Genomic DNA, 15,532 nt, shown 5'->3' with positions numbered 1-15,532 from the left:
TGACCATCTGGTGTGGGTCACAGACGCGTGGGGATTAAAGGTCACAGGAGCGACAGTGGGAGCAGCAGGATGGGGTTCCCCCGAATCTGCAGCTTCATTTTCTGTGCTTTCCGTTACCCGTGGCCAACCTGAGTCTGAAATATTACACAGAAGACTCCAGAAACAAACCGTCCGTGGCTCCAGCCGTGCCCTCCTTCCAGCCGTGAGATGAGGTCTCACGCTGCTCCACTCCATCCTATCTGGGACCCAGATCACCCCTTGCCCAGTGTGTCCATGCTGTATGCACTACCCACTCACTAACCTCCTCATAGCTGTCTTGGTGGTGAGACAGGCTTTTGGGGTGCCACAGTGCTTGTGTGCAACTAACCCTTGTTCTACTTAAGACTGCGCCAATGTGTCAGGACACATTTCCTTCAGAGAAAAAGTGGAAGTTCCCGACTAATAAAGAAAGAAAAAAGGCCACGCTGAGGTTGCTGTGGTCTACAATAAGGGAGGAAAATACAGCTGGCTGGCCAGGTGGGGAACGCAGCGAAGAACCCGGGGCCCAGTGTGCGTTTCCATGGGTGCAGGACCTCCATTTCTCCTCCGCCTCCCTCTTCTGTGATATTGCTGGGCTGAGGGCTTCCCGGGCAGGGAGTTCACGGACTTTCTCCTAGGGCTTCATCCCCACCAAACAGCTCCCCTGGCCCAGGGCTGGGAAGATGCTAGATTCTTCCCGTCCTTCATAACCTTCTCACGAGGGTATCAGCCCTGGGTCTCAGGGGCAGCGTGGGGATCTGCCTGCCCTGCTCCAAGAGAGCTATTAGCTCCAGGAGGAATTTCAGGAATCCCATGCCCTGGAAGCCCTCCACCCAGCAGGATCCCAGAAGGCCTGTGGGGAAGAGAAACGGTGGGCCATGCCCAATTTCTCTAAAAACTCCAGTCTGCATACACACTGGGCACTCAGTTCTTTCCCGAGATGCCTGCCTGGCCCGGCAGGAGTGTTCACCCCTATAAACATTGCTATCTTGCCTAGCTCTCCTCTCTGTCTCGCATCTGAATTTTTTCTTCCATGAAGACAAGACCTTCCAATCAGATGACTAAAATAACATGGCTACAACTAAAATGTCTAAGAGAAGCTGTTATGAAAGAAGGTTTATTTTGGTTCTTTTTTTTTTTTTTTTTCAAAAAAAATTTTTTGAAAGGCAGAGTTAAGGATATGGAGAGAGATCTTCTATCTGCTGGTTCACTCCCCAGATGGCTGCAACAGCTGGGGCTGAGGCTGCCTCAGGCCAAAGCCAGGAGCTAGGAGCTCCATCCTGGTCTCCAACATGGGTGCAGAGGCCCAAGCACCGGGGTCATTTTCCACTGCTTTCCCAGGCACATTAACAGGGAGCTGGGTTGGAAGTGGAGCAGCCAGAACTCAGACCAGCACCCATATGAGATACTGACATTACAGGTGGCAGCTTAACCAGCTATGCCACAATGCAGCCCCTTAGCGTCACAGTCTAAGATCGTAGTCAGACAAGGGCAGTGGATGGTAGAACACATGCAGAGTTGGTAGGAAATAGGCAGGCAGCTACTAGGTCTGATGAGCTAGAAGTCACCAGCCCCCATGTAACTCAGTCCTCCTACTTGCCAATCAAGCTGCTCTCTTTCCTGGGATACATTTGCTTCATCCGGGACTTGGAGGGACAATGCCATGAAAATATGGATATTGAACTCTACATGGAGCTTGTGGTGGGGCCGTATAATTCCCAGGTGGCTTCAACCTTGGTGGCCCCATTCCCTACCTCATACAAGAGACCAAGAACTGAGAGGGAACCCCTCTTCCACCATGGACCACAGCTGGAGGGCTGTTGGGTTCTCTCCCTCCCTCTCTCTCTCTTTCTCTCTCTGCTTCTCCCTCTCTGTTTCCCCTCCCCTATCCCTTCTCCTTTTGGGCGATCTTCTGGCCCACTGCCCACTCATGATGGGTATTTCTCTGCATGGGGCAACCTGTGCTCACTTTCTCACCTTTTAACTAGATTTTATCACCTTGTGCACCTTACATGTGTCCGCACTTAGAGTGTGTGTGTTTGTGCATGACAAGAGCCTGGAGTGAAATTAACACACCCCTCACTCAGGAAGCAGACACAGGCAGCGCCTTGTCCTGTGCCTGTGGCCTGTCCTTACAAAGCCACTCCATCCAATCACAGCAGCACCTAACAATCTAATCCAATCTGGTTACACTTCCAATACATTCTGTTATGTCATCTACAACCTACCAAAAAGTGCAAATGTTAAAGCTGAGGCAGAAGTCGGGGTGCTGACGGCAACAGGAAGTGAAATTTACAGATTGATAGCTGGGAGAGAGACAGGAAAATGAGTGTTTTTTGAATTGTAACCATCAAAAATGCACCTTCCCTTCTTTTTCCATTTTAACCAACAAAACTCAACAACTAACCTTGTGACTTAGCTGAGACTAGTCTTATGGCTATCTTGTAGCTAATGTTGAGATCTCCGAATAATAAGATTTGCATAGAATGTCAGGAGTGACGGAAAGGAAATAATTAGAACGGCAGACCTCACACCCAGCTAAGGAAGAAATCTGCAACCACCAATTACAGATGAGATGGGGGGGCGGGGCTGGTTAGTTTTTATTCCAGGCTCTTGCCATGCACAAATGCTATGGAGATGATGAAGGCAGTCTGGGTTCTTGTCTCACATTGAAGAATCTCCACAGGGACAGGGACAGGGACAGTGAACGGAGCAAGGTTTATTTAAGTGAGCAGCCTCCTGCCACAGCAGTCAGTTGGGGAGCTCCCAGGGTGGGATGCCCAGAGAAACTTGCCGATGTGGCGTCTTTCAAGAAAGCACCATCCTGGGGTGCAGTAGAACACCAGCTGACAATCAACCAGAGGGCGGGACAAAACCCATCAGAGGGCTGCACTGTAACCCTGACTAGCCTGGTCATGATAACACAAAAACCAGCAGAAGGGTGGGTAATTTTGTCTTGCTAGAAACTCCAAGGGGTGGGAATGGTATTTTGTCTTGACTAAAGGCGGCTTTGGGGAGAAGTAAGCATTTCGTCCACTCCTAAAGGACTCTGCCCCTTTTTTTCATTCTGACAGGGACCTGACCTAACTGCCTATTAGCCCATCTAACTGCTGACACAAAGATAAGAATTGCAGTTCTGACTTACATAACTTTCCTTCAGGAGGCAAGAAAGCAAACACGCACGAGCATGGTTGTCTCACATCTTGATTGACGTGTTGAAGAATAGAATTACACATGGGGCGGGGCTTGTGACTTCCACCTCAGTGATCCTAAACCAGCCTCCTGCCTATCCGCCATCACAAACAGCTGAGCTCTCTCAGAGTCGCCCACATGACCAATGTGTTAGAATACCTGAAATCCTGCCAATAATCAATTGCCTAAGCCCATTGCTTTTTTAAATTTTTTTATTTTTTAAAAAGATTTTATTTATTTATTTGAGAGGTAGACTTACAGACAGTGAGAAGGAGAGACAGAGAGAGAGATCTTCCTTCCATTAGTTCACTCCCCAAATGGCCGCAATGACTGGAGCTGCACCTATCCGAAGCCAGCAGCCAGGAACCAGGAGCCAGGAGCTTCTTCCTTGTCTCCCATGTGAGTGCAGGGACCCAAGCACTTGGGCCATCTTCTACCACTTTCCCAAGCCACAACAGAGAGCTGGATTGGAAGAGGAGCAGCCAGGACTAGAACCGGCGCCCATATGTATGGGAATCTGGCACAGCAGGTGGAGGACTAACCTACTGTGCCATGGTGCCAGCCCCAGTCCATTGCTTTTTGCAAACCTCCTCCCTACAGCTATGTTTTTCCCTCAAAAATCCTCGTTATGGCTTGTGGGCTAGAAAGAAGCCATTTCTGACCCAGACAGCCACCCATTCCCCCACTGCCCGCTGCTGGAAATAAGCCTTTTCCTCTTATCAGCTCTTGTCTCTGGTGAACTGGCTGCCCAGCACTGAGTGTCTGGGGCCAGATTTTATCCAGTAACAGAATTCTCCAGATTGTGTCTTTCCAAAATTTGAGAAGTGATAAATATGTCAGTTCCTCTTGAAGATGCAATGAGCACACAATTGCTTGAAGAATTTTGTAAAGATTTACTTATTTATTGACCAAGTAGGGTCGGCAACATTGCTGGCAGAACTGGAAATTTCCTGTTAGAGGTGCCACTCGCCTTCACTTGGCCAGCTCTCCCCCCAGGCCAGACAGCAATGAGGTGCCTTCCCAAGGAGGTTCACACCTCCCTTAGGATGTACCCCATGTGAAGAGATAGGTCTGGGCCTCATAACTGGCAAGGCTTTAAAGCCCACCAGATTGTTATCAGGCCCCTTCTGTCAGGTTCTATTGGCCTCTTAATTGGAAAACTTATTCATGGCTTAGACAGCAGCTTTCTTAGGTCCTCTAATAATGACCCTGTCCTTTGTTCTAGACCCTGTCTAGCCCACTTGGGGCCTCATTATTTTGTACTCATAGCCTCTACTCTAACACCAATGGCTCTACTCCCCAAATCATGCCATACATCTTCTTGGACCACAGTGGAATTAGTAACTTACTAATTTACTTAATAGATTTACTAATTTACTAATAGACTTACTTCTAAGGGCACAGTTTAAAAACTTGTCATGGGACCCCAGATCCCATTAAGCTGGGTGGTAAAAATGCCATCTTAAGTGTTCAAATGATCATATTAAGTGTTAAAGTGAACATATAGATAGGATTAAGTGTTAAAGAGATTATATAAATAAGATAAAGTGCCTGGCAATAATCATAATAGATAGAATTAAAGAGAGAATGTTCCAACATGGGAAATAGTCCACACAGCAGACTTATAGAATGACAATCGCTTTAAGTAACATTCTGACCTCAGAATCAGCCCTTAAGAAGCTTCCTGTTCTGGCTGAAAAGCCCATGAGAGCATTTCAAGCATGGAAAGCCAAGACACTGTGGGAAAAAAATATTCTACATGAAGGAGCTCTGTGAGTGAGACCCCAGCAGAAAGAAGTGGGCATTAAGGAAGGATGTACTTTTCTCTGAAGGGATGAGAGAACTTCTACTTTGCTTATGGCCTTGTCAAAATACTGATAGAGTCTGTGGACTCAAAAGGCTTCCATAACCTATGCAGCTCATGTCAGAGCCTCAAGTGTTCACTGACATCATAGATAAGAGTGTTAATTGTTAAATTAACAACAGGAGTCACTGTGTACTTGCTCCCCACGCAGGACCTCTGTACTCAATGAGGTGTATTATGAGAGTTAACTGTAAAACTAGTTCTCAGACACTTGTGTGTGTGTGTGTGTGTACAAATTATTGAAATCTTTACTTAGTATAAAGTTGGTCTTCTCTTTATGAAGTTAATTGAAAATGAATCTTGATGGAGAATGGGACTGGGAATGGGAGAGGGAGGAGGTGGGGTGGGAGTGTGGGTAGGAGGGCTGATATGGTGGGAAGAACAATTATATTCCTAGGCTTGTACTTAGGAAATTTGTATTTCTTAAAAAATAAATTAAAAAACAAGGAAAATCAATGAGACCTTAAAAAAAAGATTTACTTATTTATTTACTTGGAAGGCAGAGTTAACAGAGAGAGAGAGAGAAAGAGAGAGAGAGAGAAATCTTCCACTTACTGATTCACTTCCCAAATGGCCATAATGACCAGGGCTGGGGCAGGCTAAACCCAGGAGCCTGGAACTCTACCCAGGTCTCCCACCCAGGTAGCAGGAGCCCAAGCACTTGGGCCACCTTCTGCTGCTTCAGGTGCACTAGCAGGAAGCTGGATACACAGAGGCCAGGACTTGAACTGGCACACCAGGATTGGATGCAGGCATCACAGGTGATGGTTTAACCTGCTGTGCCACAATGCCAACCCCCTCTCTCTGAGAATCTTGTAAAGGAAATGGTCCCACTTAGCACAAACCAGAGTTTCTAACCAGAGACACATCTTGGAAAAGTATGTCCCCTGCAGTAGTCTGGGAAATGCTGACATAGAATTACAAACCGGTAAGAGCCAAGAGACATTGATTACCTGCTCCACAGCTCCCAAATCTCCCAGAAGCCTCATCAGAGTTTCATCAACTTTACTAAACGAATAACTTTCCTGCTGTGGCAACTGCTACAAGACACACACACAACAGATGGAAACCTTCCCAACTTATTCCAGCAGGCAAGCAGTTGCTAAGACGACAAAAACCAGAGCAAGGCAGGACAAAGAGAAGATGATGAATGGACATACAATTCAGCAGAAAAGGAGCAAAGCCCTTGAACAACGCAGAGTGCGCCAGGATGTTTAGCACTGTGAAATGAATAAAGATAATTCCGAAGACTAGACAAGCAAAGGCAAAAGACAGTGCCTTCAGGAACTGACACTGCAGCACAGCGGGTGCAGGGGCTGCTTGTGACACCTGCGTCCCGTATCAGAGTGCCAGCTTCAGTCCTGGCTGTTCCTCTTCTGACCCAGCTCCCTGCTAGTGCACCTGGGAAGGCAGTGGAGGATGTGGAGGATGCCCCAAGTACCTGGGCCCCTGCCACCCACGTGGGAGGCCTGGATGGAGTTCCTGGCACAGCCCTGGCTGTTGTGGGCATTTGGGGGGTGAACCAGCAAACAGAGATTGCCATAGCTCTCTCTCTCCCTTTCCCTCTCCCTCTCCCTCCCTCTCTCTCTGTTGTTCTCCTGTCACTCAGCCATTCAAATAAATAAACAAATTGTTTTTAAAGAATAGTGCATTCATATTGATAGATGCCACAATGGCAGTTGATAAAATTAGATATTGAATTGTGTAGTTGAATAGAAGAAGAAAGAGGACATTTCTTGTTAGGATGAAAGGAGTAACCTGATGCCAAGAGCAAACACTCCCTCAAGGGTTCCGTCAAAGCCAATGCCACCCTCCAGGGTGATGGAGGGTGCCGTCCTTCGGCCAGGGACTCCTCAGGGCAGCATTAAGACTTTCATGAGCCCTACACAGTTTTGCTTTCATGGGCCCTTTAGTCCATTAAGTCTTAAAAATGACACGATGATACCTGCATTCATATAAAGGCTGACATAACCCAGTCTGAGCCACTTCCATTCTTCCGGTGACACCACCCCTCCCCCCAGGTATCCCTAAACAGCACCCCCTGGGCTGATGGAGGAGCCCACCTGCCTGTGAAAGTGTCTCCCGCTGCAGAGTGGCAGCCCCCGGCATTGGCTGCAGCTGGCTGGCCCACGTCTAATGGCTGGTGGGCAGGTGTCCACAGGCCTGGCCATCTTGGTGCAGAGCAGGAAAGCTCTGAAACACCACGCTCCAGAGACCCCAGCCGGCAGAGGTGCCACTGGGTCCACGTCGCCAACTCCTCCCCTGCCCGCTCCCGTATCTTCCCCCTCCTGTGTGCCCTAGTCAGCTTTGCATTACCACAACCAAGTATTTGAGCCAAGCCAATTTTATGTTATTTGTTTAGGTTATTTATTTGAAATAGAGATACAAAGAGACAGAGGCAGAGAGAGCAGGAGAGAGAGAGAGATCTTCCATCTGCTGGTTCACTCCCCAAATGGCCCCAACGGCCAAGGCTGGGCCAGGCCAAAGCCAGGAGCCAGGAGCTTCATCCAGGTCTTCCACATGGGTGACAGGGGCCTGGGTATTTGGGCCATCTCCTGCTGTTTCCCAAGCACATTAGCAGGGAGTTGGATCAGCAGCAGAGTAGCTGGGACTTGAACTGGAGCTCCAACATGGGATATGACACCCCGAGCAGTGTCTTAACCCACTGCATCACCACACCAACCCCTAACTTTATTTGACAAAAACAAAAGGTGTTATTTGGCTCCTGGTACTATAGGTGCAAGGCCTAGGGGCCAAATGTGGCCATGGCTGTCTTGCTGGCTGGGTCCCAGGGTAGCACAGTGCGTCACATGGCAAGAGTCAGGGAGTGTGTGTGTCTGTCTGTATCTGAGTGGTCTTCTCTTATAAAGCCCCCAGGATCCAGTCCTGGGAGCTCTATCCCAATGACCTAACCTGCTCAAACCTGCTCAAAGGCCCCACTTCCAAACTCCACTGTCCAGCTACCTTCCCACACTCTTGATACCATGAACTCCTGCACGGGTTTGGGGGTCAAATCATACGACCACAGCACCTCCTTTCCTAAGGGGTCGATGCCATGTGCACGTTCACATTAATGCCCCCATTCAGTCTCCTCCCCAGGAAACCAATGCGAGGCAACAGCACGCGACACAGAGACAGGCAGCAGGCTTCCTCATATGCAGGGCTCAAAAATGTTCAATGACGCTTGGAAACTGAAGCGTGTTCTTATCACACAGCCAGGGTCAGGGTCACTGTAGATGGAGGAGCACACATGGAGCTCCTGGGCTGCTGGCCGTATCTGTTTTCTTGAGCTCTGTGGCGTTCCAGGATTCTTTCTCTGTGAGTATTCTGTTAACCATACATGGGTGTTTCGTGCTGTGCTCTGTGATGTTAAATTGTGCATTAAAGATGAAAAAGACTTAGCAGCAAAATGTGTATGTATGGGGAGTGGACGTTTAGCATAGTCGTTCAGGCGCCCGCATCCCACATCGGAGTACCTGGCCTTGGACCTCAGCTTCAGCTCCTGGATTCAGCTCCTTGAGTGCACACCAGAGGCAGTAGCCACAGCTCAGGTAATTGACTTCCCGCCGTCCACGTGGGAGACCTGCATTGTGTTCCAGGCTCCCGGCTTCACCCTCATCCCAGCCCCCACTTGGGATGGGTGCTCTCTGTCTCCGCCTCTCAAATAGGAAACAAAAAGTAGGGGCAGTCATCTGGCACAGCAGTCACGCCACTCGGGATGCCCACATCCCAAGCCAGAGTCCCAGCTCTGCCAATACAGACCTGAGAGGCAGCAGGGGCCGACTCACGTGGCTGAGCTCCTGCACCAACAGAGGAGCACAGATTGAATTCTGGCTTCTGCCTGTCCCAACCCTGGCTGTTGTGGGCATTTGAGGATTGAACCTGTGGGTGGGAACTCATTATCTCTGACTCTGTCTCTGTCTCTGTTTCTCTCTCTCTTTCTGTCTTTAACAATAAACAGCAATTTTTAAAGCCTATTTATTGTCACTGTCATTTCGGTGACGGCACTATCTGTTCCTCTGTCCGCTCCAGTCAGCAGGAAGGAGAGGGTCCTTCACTCGGTCCTCCCTGAGTGAGGTGGCCAGCTGTGTTGCAGGCCAGTGATGTTCCCAAACTTGCTCATCCACACTACCCAGGACAGTGGGAGTGTGGAGAGGACCGATGTAGGTGAGTGGCAATGAGGGCTCTTCCACGCCTAACGGAGTCGCAGGCTCCTCTCTGAGCCTGTAGCAGGCCTTACTGTTTCCAGTGAGTGACAAAATGAGGTCCCTTGTTACTGCCCTCCCCAGTAATGCGATGGGTGAGCACAGCCTTCGGGATGTTAGTTTTCCACCAAACAATGCTCTCTGTGACACCAATAGACATTTTATCCCCTATCCTCAAAAGAGCATTCAACTAAAGATCGGACAGACATCCAAATGTCTAACTCCCCATGTGGGTGGGACTCAGAGCTGAACTTGAACTCTGAAACACAGGCGCTGCTGCAGGGAATTCAGCCCCAGGAAACACAGGAGTTTAGAAACATCTTTAATCCTCACAGTGATGTGAAGGGTAGGTAAAAGCCTCACACTCTGGAGCACAGGATGGCCACTGCTCCAGGCAACATTTTCTGCTCACCGCCATTTCCAAGTTGCGGCTAAGATGTGTGAAACTGTCAGCTCCCTCTGGGGCCCAACGGTCCATTAAGCTCCATGAGCAACATGGTTAGGTGTGCCGTAAAAGCCCATACAGCACAAGCAAGCTCCGAGGAGCGAAAAAGTACTGCCCACCAACAAGAGGAGGAAAATAATTTGGTGCCATTTAGAAATCTCTGCTTCATGGATTTGATTTCCATTTGGCTTTTTAGGACTGTAAAAGCCAGAACCAAGAGTCGTTTTCTGAACTAAGGTAGCAGTTCTTTCCAGATCTCAGAAAAACTTTGAGATTTGGATTGGTAATTGCACAAGGCTGCCTGCACCCTGCTGCTCCACCTACTCCAGTGCTCACTCAACACACCCTGTCACTCCCATCACACCATTAGGATACCAAGTAGAGGTAGCCCCTCTCTGCTGCCTGTTCTTCAGCCCCCATCCCCACCTGCATGGTTAAGAAATCAGCATTCCTGGGGCTGGCATTGTGGCATCGGAGGTTAAGCCTCCACCGGCAGTGCCGCCATCCCATACGGGTGCCGGTTCGAGTCCTGGCTGCTCCACTTCCAATCCAGCTCCCTGCTAATGTGCCTGGGAAAGCAGCAGATGGTGGCTCAAGAACTTGGGCCCCTGCCATCTATGTGGGAGACCTGGAGGAAGCTCCTGGCTTCTGGATTCAGCCTGGCCCAGTCCCAGCTGATTCAGCCATTTGGAAAATGAACTAGAGGATGTATCCTTCCACTACCCCAACCAAGAAGGGAGATGACCTGTGCCCAAGTCCCAATTCTGCAGTTTATAACCAGAGTCATCTTAATATATCCGAGGCTCGGTTCTGTCATCTGTAACATGGGAATAGTGTCTCCCTTGTAGTGTTACAGATATTAAGTGAAATGAGCTAGGTAATGCACCCGGCACAGCGTTTGGCATGAGTATAATAGTTGCTAAGGGATGTCGATTTCTTTCTTTTCTTCTCTCTCTTTTTTTTGGGGGGGGGGGGATCTATTTATTTATTTGAAAGGCAGAAATACATGGAGAAGCAGAGAGAGAGAGAGAGATCTTCCATTCCCCCAGTTCACTCCCCAAATGGCCGCAATGGCTGGGGCTGGGGAAGGCTGAAGCCAGGAGCCAGGAGCTTCATCTAAGTCTCCCAGGTGTGTGGGTGCAGGGTAATCATGTAACACTATTGAGCACAAAAATCCTAAACAGTGTTACATGATTACCGAATTTATTACCAGCTGCCAGAAGTAGATGGCTTGCATTGCATCTCCCAGCCCCATGACATTATCCAACATGGAATCAGTCATTCAGTCAGAGGCATCTATGGGGCCTGTTGCTACTCTAAGAAGAACACAACAAACAAAGAACAGGATGGGGTACAGGAAAAAGGAAAGACAATGGCCATCAAACCTAGAGACATCCGCTCAATGTAATAAGGAAAAATATGACAAGACCAGACTCTACCAGGTCAAGTACCCAAGATTCTGACCACTCGTTGTGTCAAGGACACAGGCACTGTACATTGATGGCCACCGCCTGCAAGGTGCAGCGTTTGGCACTATCAGATACTTGTGTTGTATGGGTAGACCCTTTAATCCAGCACTTCTCCACCTCTGAGTTAACCCTGCTTGCCTACTCACACACCTGCAGTGTATCATACGTACACACAAGGCAATCCGGGGCTCTATTCCAATCCGGGGCTCTATTCCAATCCGGGGCTCTGTTCTTCCCATAGTCAGAGGTCATAGTTGAGAACCATCTACTCATCAGCAGGGAGTGAGTTACATTTAAAAAACTATATGCACCCAATGGCATCTTCCTTAAGTATTAAATAATTTTTTAAAATATTTATTTATTTATTTGAAAGTCAGAGTTACACAGAGAGAGGAGAGGCAGAGAGTGAGAGAGAGAGAGAGAGAGAGAGAGAGAGAGAGAGAGAGAGGTCTTCCATCCGCTGGTTCATTCCCCAGATGGCTGCAACGGCCAGAACTATGCTGATCCAAAGCCAGGAGTCAGGAGCCAGGAGCTTCTTCCAGGTCTCCCATGTGGGTGCAGAGGCCCAAGCACTTGGACCATTTTCTACTGCTTTCCCAGGCCACAGCAGAGAGCTGGACAGGAAGCAGAGCAGCTGGGTCTCGAACCGGCGCCCATATGGGATGCCGGCACTTCAGGCCAGGGCATTAACCCATTGCACCACAGCGCCAGCCCCAAGCATTAAAGAATTAATGTATTTAACAAGCGTGTAAGTCCTACTCACTTTATAAGGTACTAAGGACTTTACAAATATTGCATTTACTCCCCATCACAGCACCACGAGCAGACCACTCGTCTTGTGATGAAAGCAGAAGTACAAGGTTAAATACTCCCAAGTTCACACAAGGAGGAAGTGGAGGAGATGGTCCTTGAACCCAGATTCATTCACTGCACGATGCCGCAGGCCTCGGGACAATTCTCATCTTCAACACATCCACCAAGAAATAGGAAAGAATGAAAAGAATGATCAAGCCATCACATCAAGAAGTTAGACCACAACGAAGAGAATGGCTTCAATGCAAAATGTGAACAGAAAAACTCACCAGTTGTAGAAGATATAAATGAAGCAAGCCCAATAGATAAACGGAAGTACTGGTGCTTTGGGGAAAAAATACATAGAAAATATAAACCAGTAGACATTCTAACCAAGTAAAATACATGGAGGAAGCCCAACATTTGCAAGCTGACTCAGAGCTGGCACTACCCCTTCTCTTCCCCGGCACCAGCCCAGCCTAAAGCAGAGGCAACCACGTCACCACCCAGAGAGAAAGCAAAACGTAGAGAGATGCAGGCCTGGACATCACAGCTGTGAAGCCACCACCAGTAGCCACCGTGTTGCCAGGCTCAGGGTTCATAGGAACGATAAATCCCATTCGCAAAAGCCACGGCCCTGTGGGCTTTCAGACCTTGCAGCTAACACCACTCCTACCTAGTAATCCAGGCTACAGACAGCCTGTGTCACTCTCACTACCCCCATCCCTACCCCCATAGCTCCCTCTCTGATCTCACCAATGATGCCCCTGCTGAAAACCTGAAAGAACTGTCCCCGCCCCCGGCCCTCTCAGCCGCGTGTGGTGCATGGACCCTTCTCTGCTCTACAGTGTCATGACCCTGTTAGCCAGCCACACTGCTCCCCAGTGATTGCTTTCCCCAGATTTAAATGTTGAGGTCCCTTGTGGTCAGTACCAGATCTTCGTCCCATTCTTCTCTCCTCCTGGGTAACCACACCTTAAACCACCTGCCCACTTCAAATGTGCAACCCAGATCTCTTTCTGTGCCCTGGACCCTTAAATCTCCCTGTGAACTCAGGGTTTCCACCTGGATGGCTCAAGGAAGCCTCCAGTGCATCACCACTCAGGACAAAGCCACACGTTTCTGTATCTTTTCCTGTTCTGGTTTTATTATTCCTTCATCCTTGTGTATTGGTGTTAGATCATGGACACAGGACATTGAGAGCCCACCCTTGGGCCAGATCAAGATAAAACACAAAAAGGGACAGACATATGATTTAGACTAGAGCTAACAAGGCTGGTAGATGCAGTGAGCATGAATTTGAGCATTGGGGACAGGAAATTAGTGAAATCATATGCACGAGGTAGTTGAGTACGAATACAAAGATTACCTTGGAAAGTTAGTAGAAAGAAAATATTTATTTATTTATTTATTTAAAGGCAGACTTAGAGAGAGAGAGAGAGAGAGAGAGAGAGAGAGAGAGATCTTGCATCTACTGGGTTCACTCCCCAAATGGTGCAATAGCCAGGGATGGGCCAGACCAAAGCCAGGAGCCTAGAACTCCATCCCACTCTCCCACATGGATGGTAGGGGCCCAAGAACTTGGACCAGCTTCTGCTGCTTTCCCAGTTACATTAGCAAAAAGTTGGATGTGAAATGGAGCAACCGGGACTCAAACCATATGGAATGCCGGTGTCACAGGCCATGGCTTAAACTGTTGGGCAGAAATGTCAGCCCCTCCACTCTTTCTTCCTTTTCTTTCTTTTTTCCCAATACCTGTGGATCATTTTTCATATGTCAGCAAGTTGGTAATAGAAAGATAATTCTGCCTTTCTTCTCATACGGTTGATCTAAATTTGTTTTTGATAGCAATAGGTAAGCTGCTTAAACGTGAGCCTTCCGATGGAGAGGAGCTGACACATTATTTTTTTGTTTTACCACTCATGCTGGTTTGTAGCTTACAAAACACAAAGTCTGGGCCGGCACCGTGGCTTAACAGGCTAATCCTCCGCCTTGCAGCGCCGGCACACCGGGTTCTAGTCCCGGTTGGGACGCCGGATTCTATCCCGTTGCCCCTCTTCCAGGCCAGCTCTCTGCTGTGGCCCGGGAAGGCAGTGGAGGATGGCCCAAGTCCTTGGGCCCTGCACCCACATGAGAAACCAGGAGAAGAACCTGGCTCCTGGCTTCGGATCAGCATGATGCACCAGCCACAGCGACCATTGGAGGGTGAACCAACGGCAAAAAGGAAGACCTTTCTCTCTGTCTCTCTCTCTCACTATCCACTCTGCCTGTCAAAAAACAACAACAACAAAAAAAAAACACAAAGTCTGATAAATTCCACTTTGTACAGTTCTCATAAAAAATCGACGACTGGGAGCACACACGATGTGTTTCTAATAGCTGACACTGTCTCATCTCATTGTGAGTGTCGGCAATGGGTAGTGGGAATATTCTTGGAAGACGTTCTGACATCAAGATGACTAGCAATTACTTAGATTACAGAGAAGGGTCAGAAAATTACATAAATATACCCCACAAAACCCACGTAAACACATCTTCAATTCTGTTTTGCCCTTAGATCTCAAAACATGGCTATAGCCAATCTAAAGCCACCCAACGCAGGGCATTTATGACAAAGGGGAATGTGGAGTGGAAAGAGATGGATGCCTTAATTGATGATGGGAAAGAAAGCTTACTATCAAAATTGTCATAAAAATTAAGACCAAGTCAACAAACAACACAATGCCTTTGCAATTGAGGGCTTCTGAAGTTTCAGCTTTGTTGGTTTCATGGTAAATGGGTCTCTGAATACTGTCTATATTTAAGAAAAAATGCTAGTGTGATTGATTAGGTTTTAGGGGTGGGAAAATATTCAGCTTTCCATCTTTCCTGGCAATATAGCCACAAGTACATTCCAGATGAATTAAAGAGGTATGGGGAAAATCAAGCCCTGTTCTAAAAACATATTAGCATGTGAATCTTGGTCATGAAATGGGGAAAGATAGTCTAGGTTTCTAAACAATGAACAGTAAGACAAAGGAAAAGATTGACAGATTTTCTGTATAATTTGAATCTTTTGCCTATTTTAAAAGGCACGAACAATTTAATGAAACAAGAAGATGGGGAAAATTGCTGCAACAACATTATACAGAGAGAAGCACTTTAATATAAAATATTATACAAGTGAATAAGCAAACATTAAGACTATAGCAGAAACCAAAGGTTAACAAATGTACGAAAAGTGTTCAACTTAACCAGTTTAAGAGATAAGAAAGTCAGACGTGGTGCAAAGAGATGCCTTTTTTGCATTTGATAATTTTTTTAAAAAATGAATGTGTTCAGTGCTGAGAAAACAGAAGAGAAACGGGAGTGTGCAAGCATCAGTAATGGAGATTCCACGTGGCCAAGTATCAAGATCTTTAAAACGTTTATACATGTTGACAGTTTTCCCTTTGGAACGTCTCCAAGGAAATTATTTGAAATTCAGAGAAAAACTTGTGTATAAATATGTTCATAGCAGACACCGTTCTTGATTGAAAACTAGAACCTGATGTGAAAGCTCAACCAT

General features: G+C 47.7%; 1 protein-coding gene across 3 annotated transcripts in view; it reads right to left on the bottom strand.

Moving 5' to 3' along the window:
• The window catches only part of TRPM8 (transient receptor potential cation channel subfamily M member 8), a 138,710-nt gene that overhangs the window by 112,019 nt on the left and 11,159 nt on the right, over positions 1-15,532 (bottom strand). The window lies entirely within an intron of this gene.

This window comes from Lepus europaeus, chromosome 1, assembly GCF_033115175.1.
Source record: "Lepus europaeus isolate LE1 chromosome 1, mLepTim1.pri, whole genome shotgun sequence".
NCBI classification, from domain to species: domain Eukaryota; kingdom Metazoa; phylum Chordata; class Mammalia; order Lagomorpha; family Leporidae; genus Lepus; species Lepus europaeus.
This window is presented reverse-complemented; position numbering and strand designations above follow the sequence as displayed.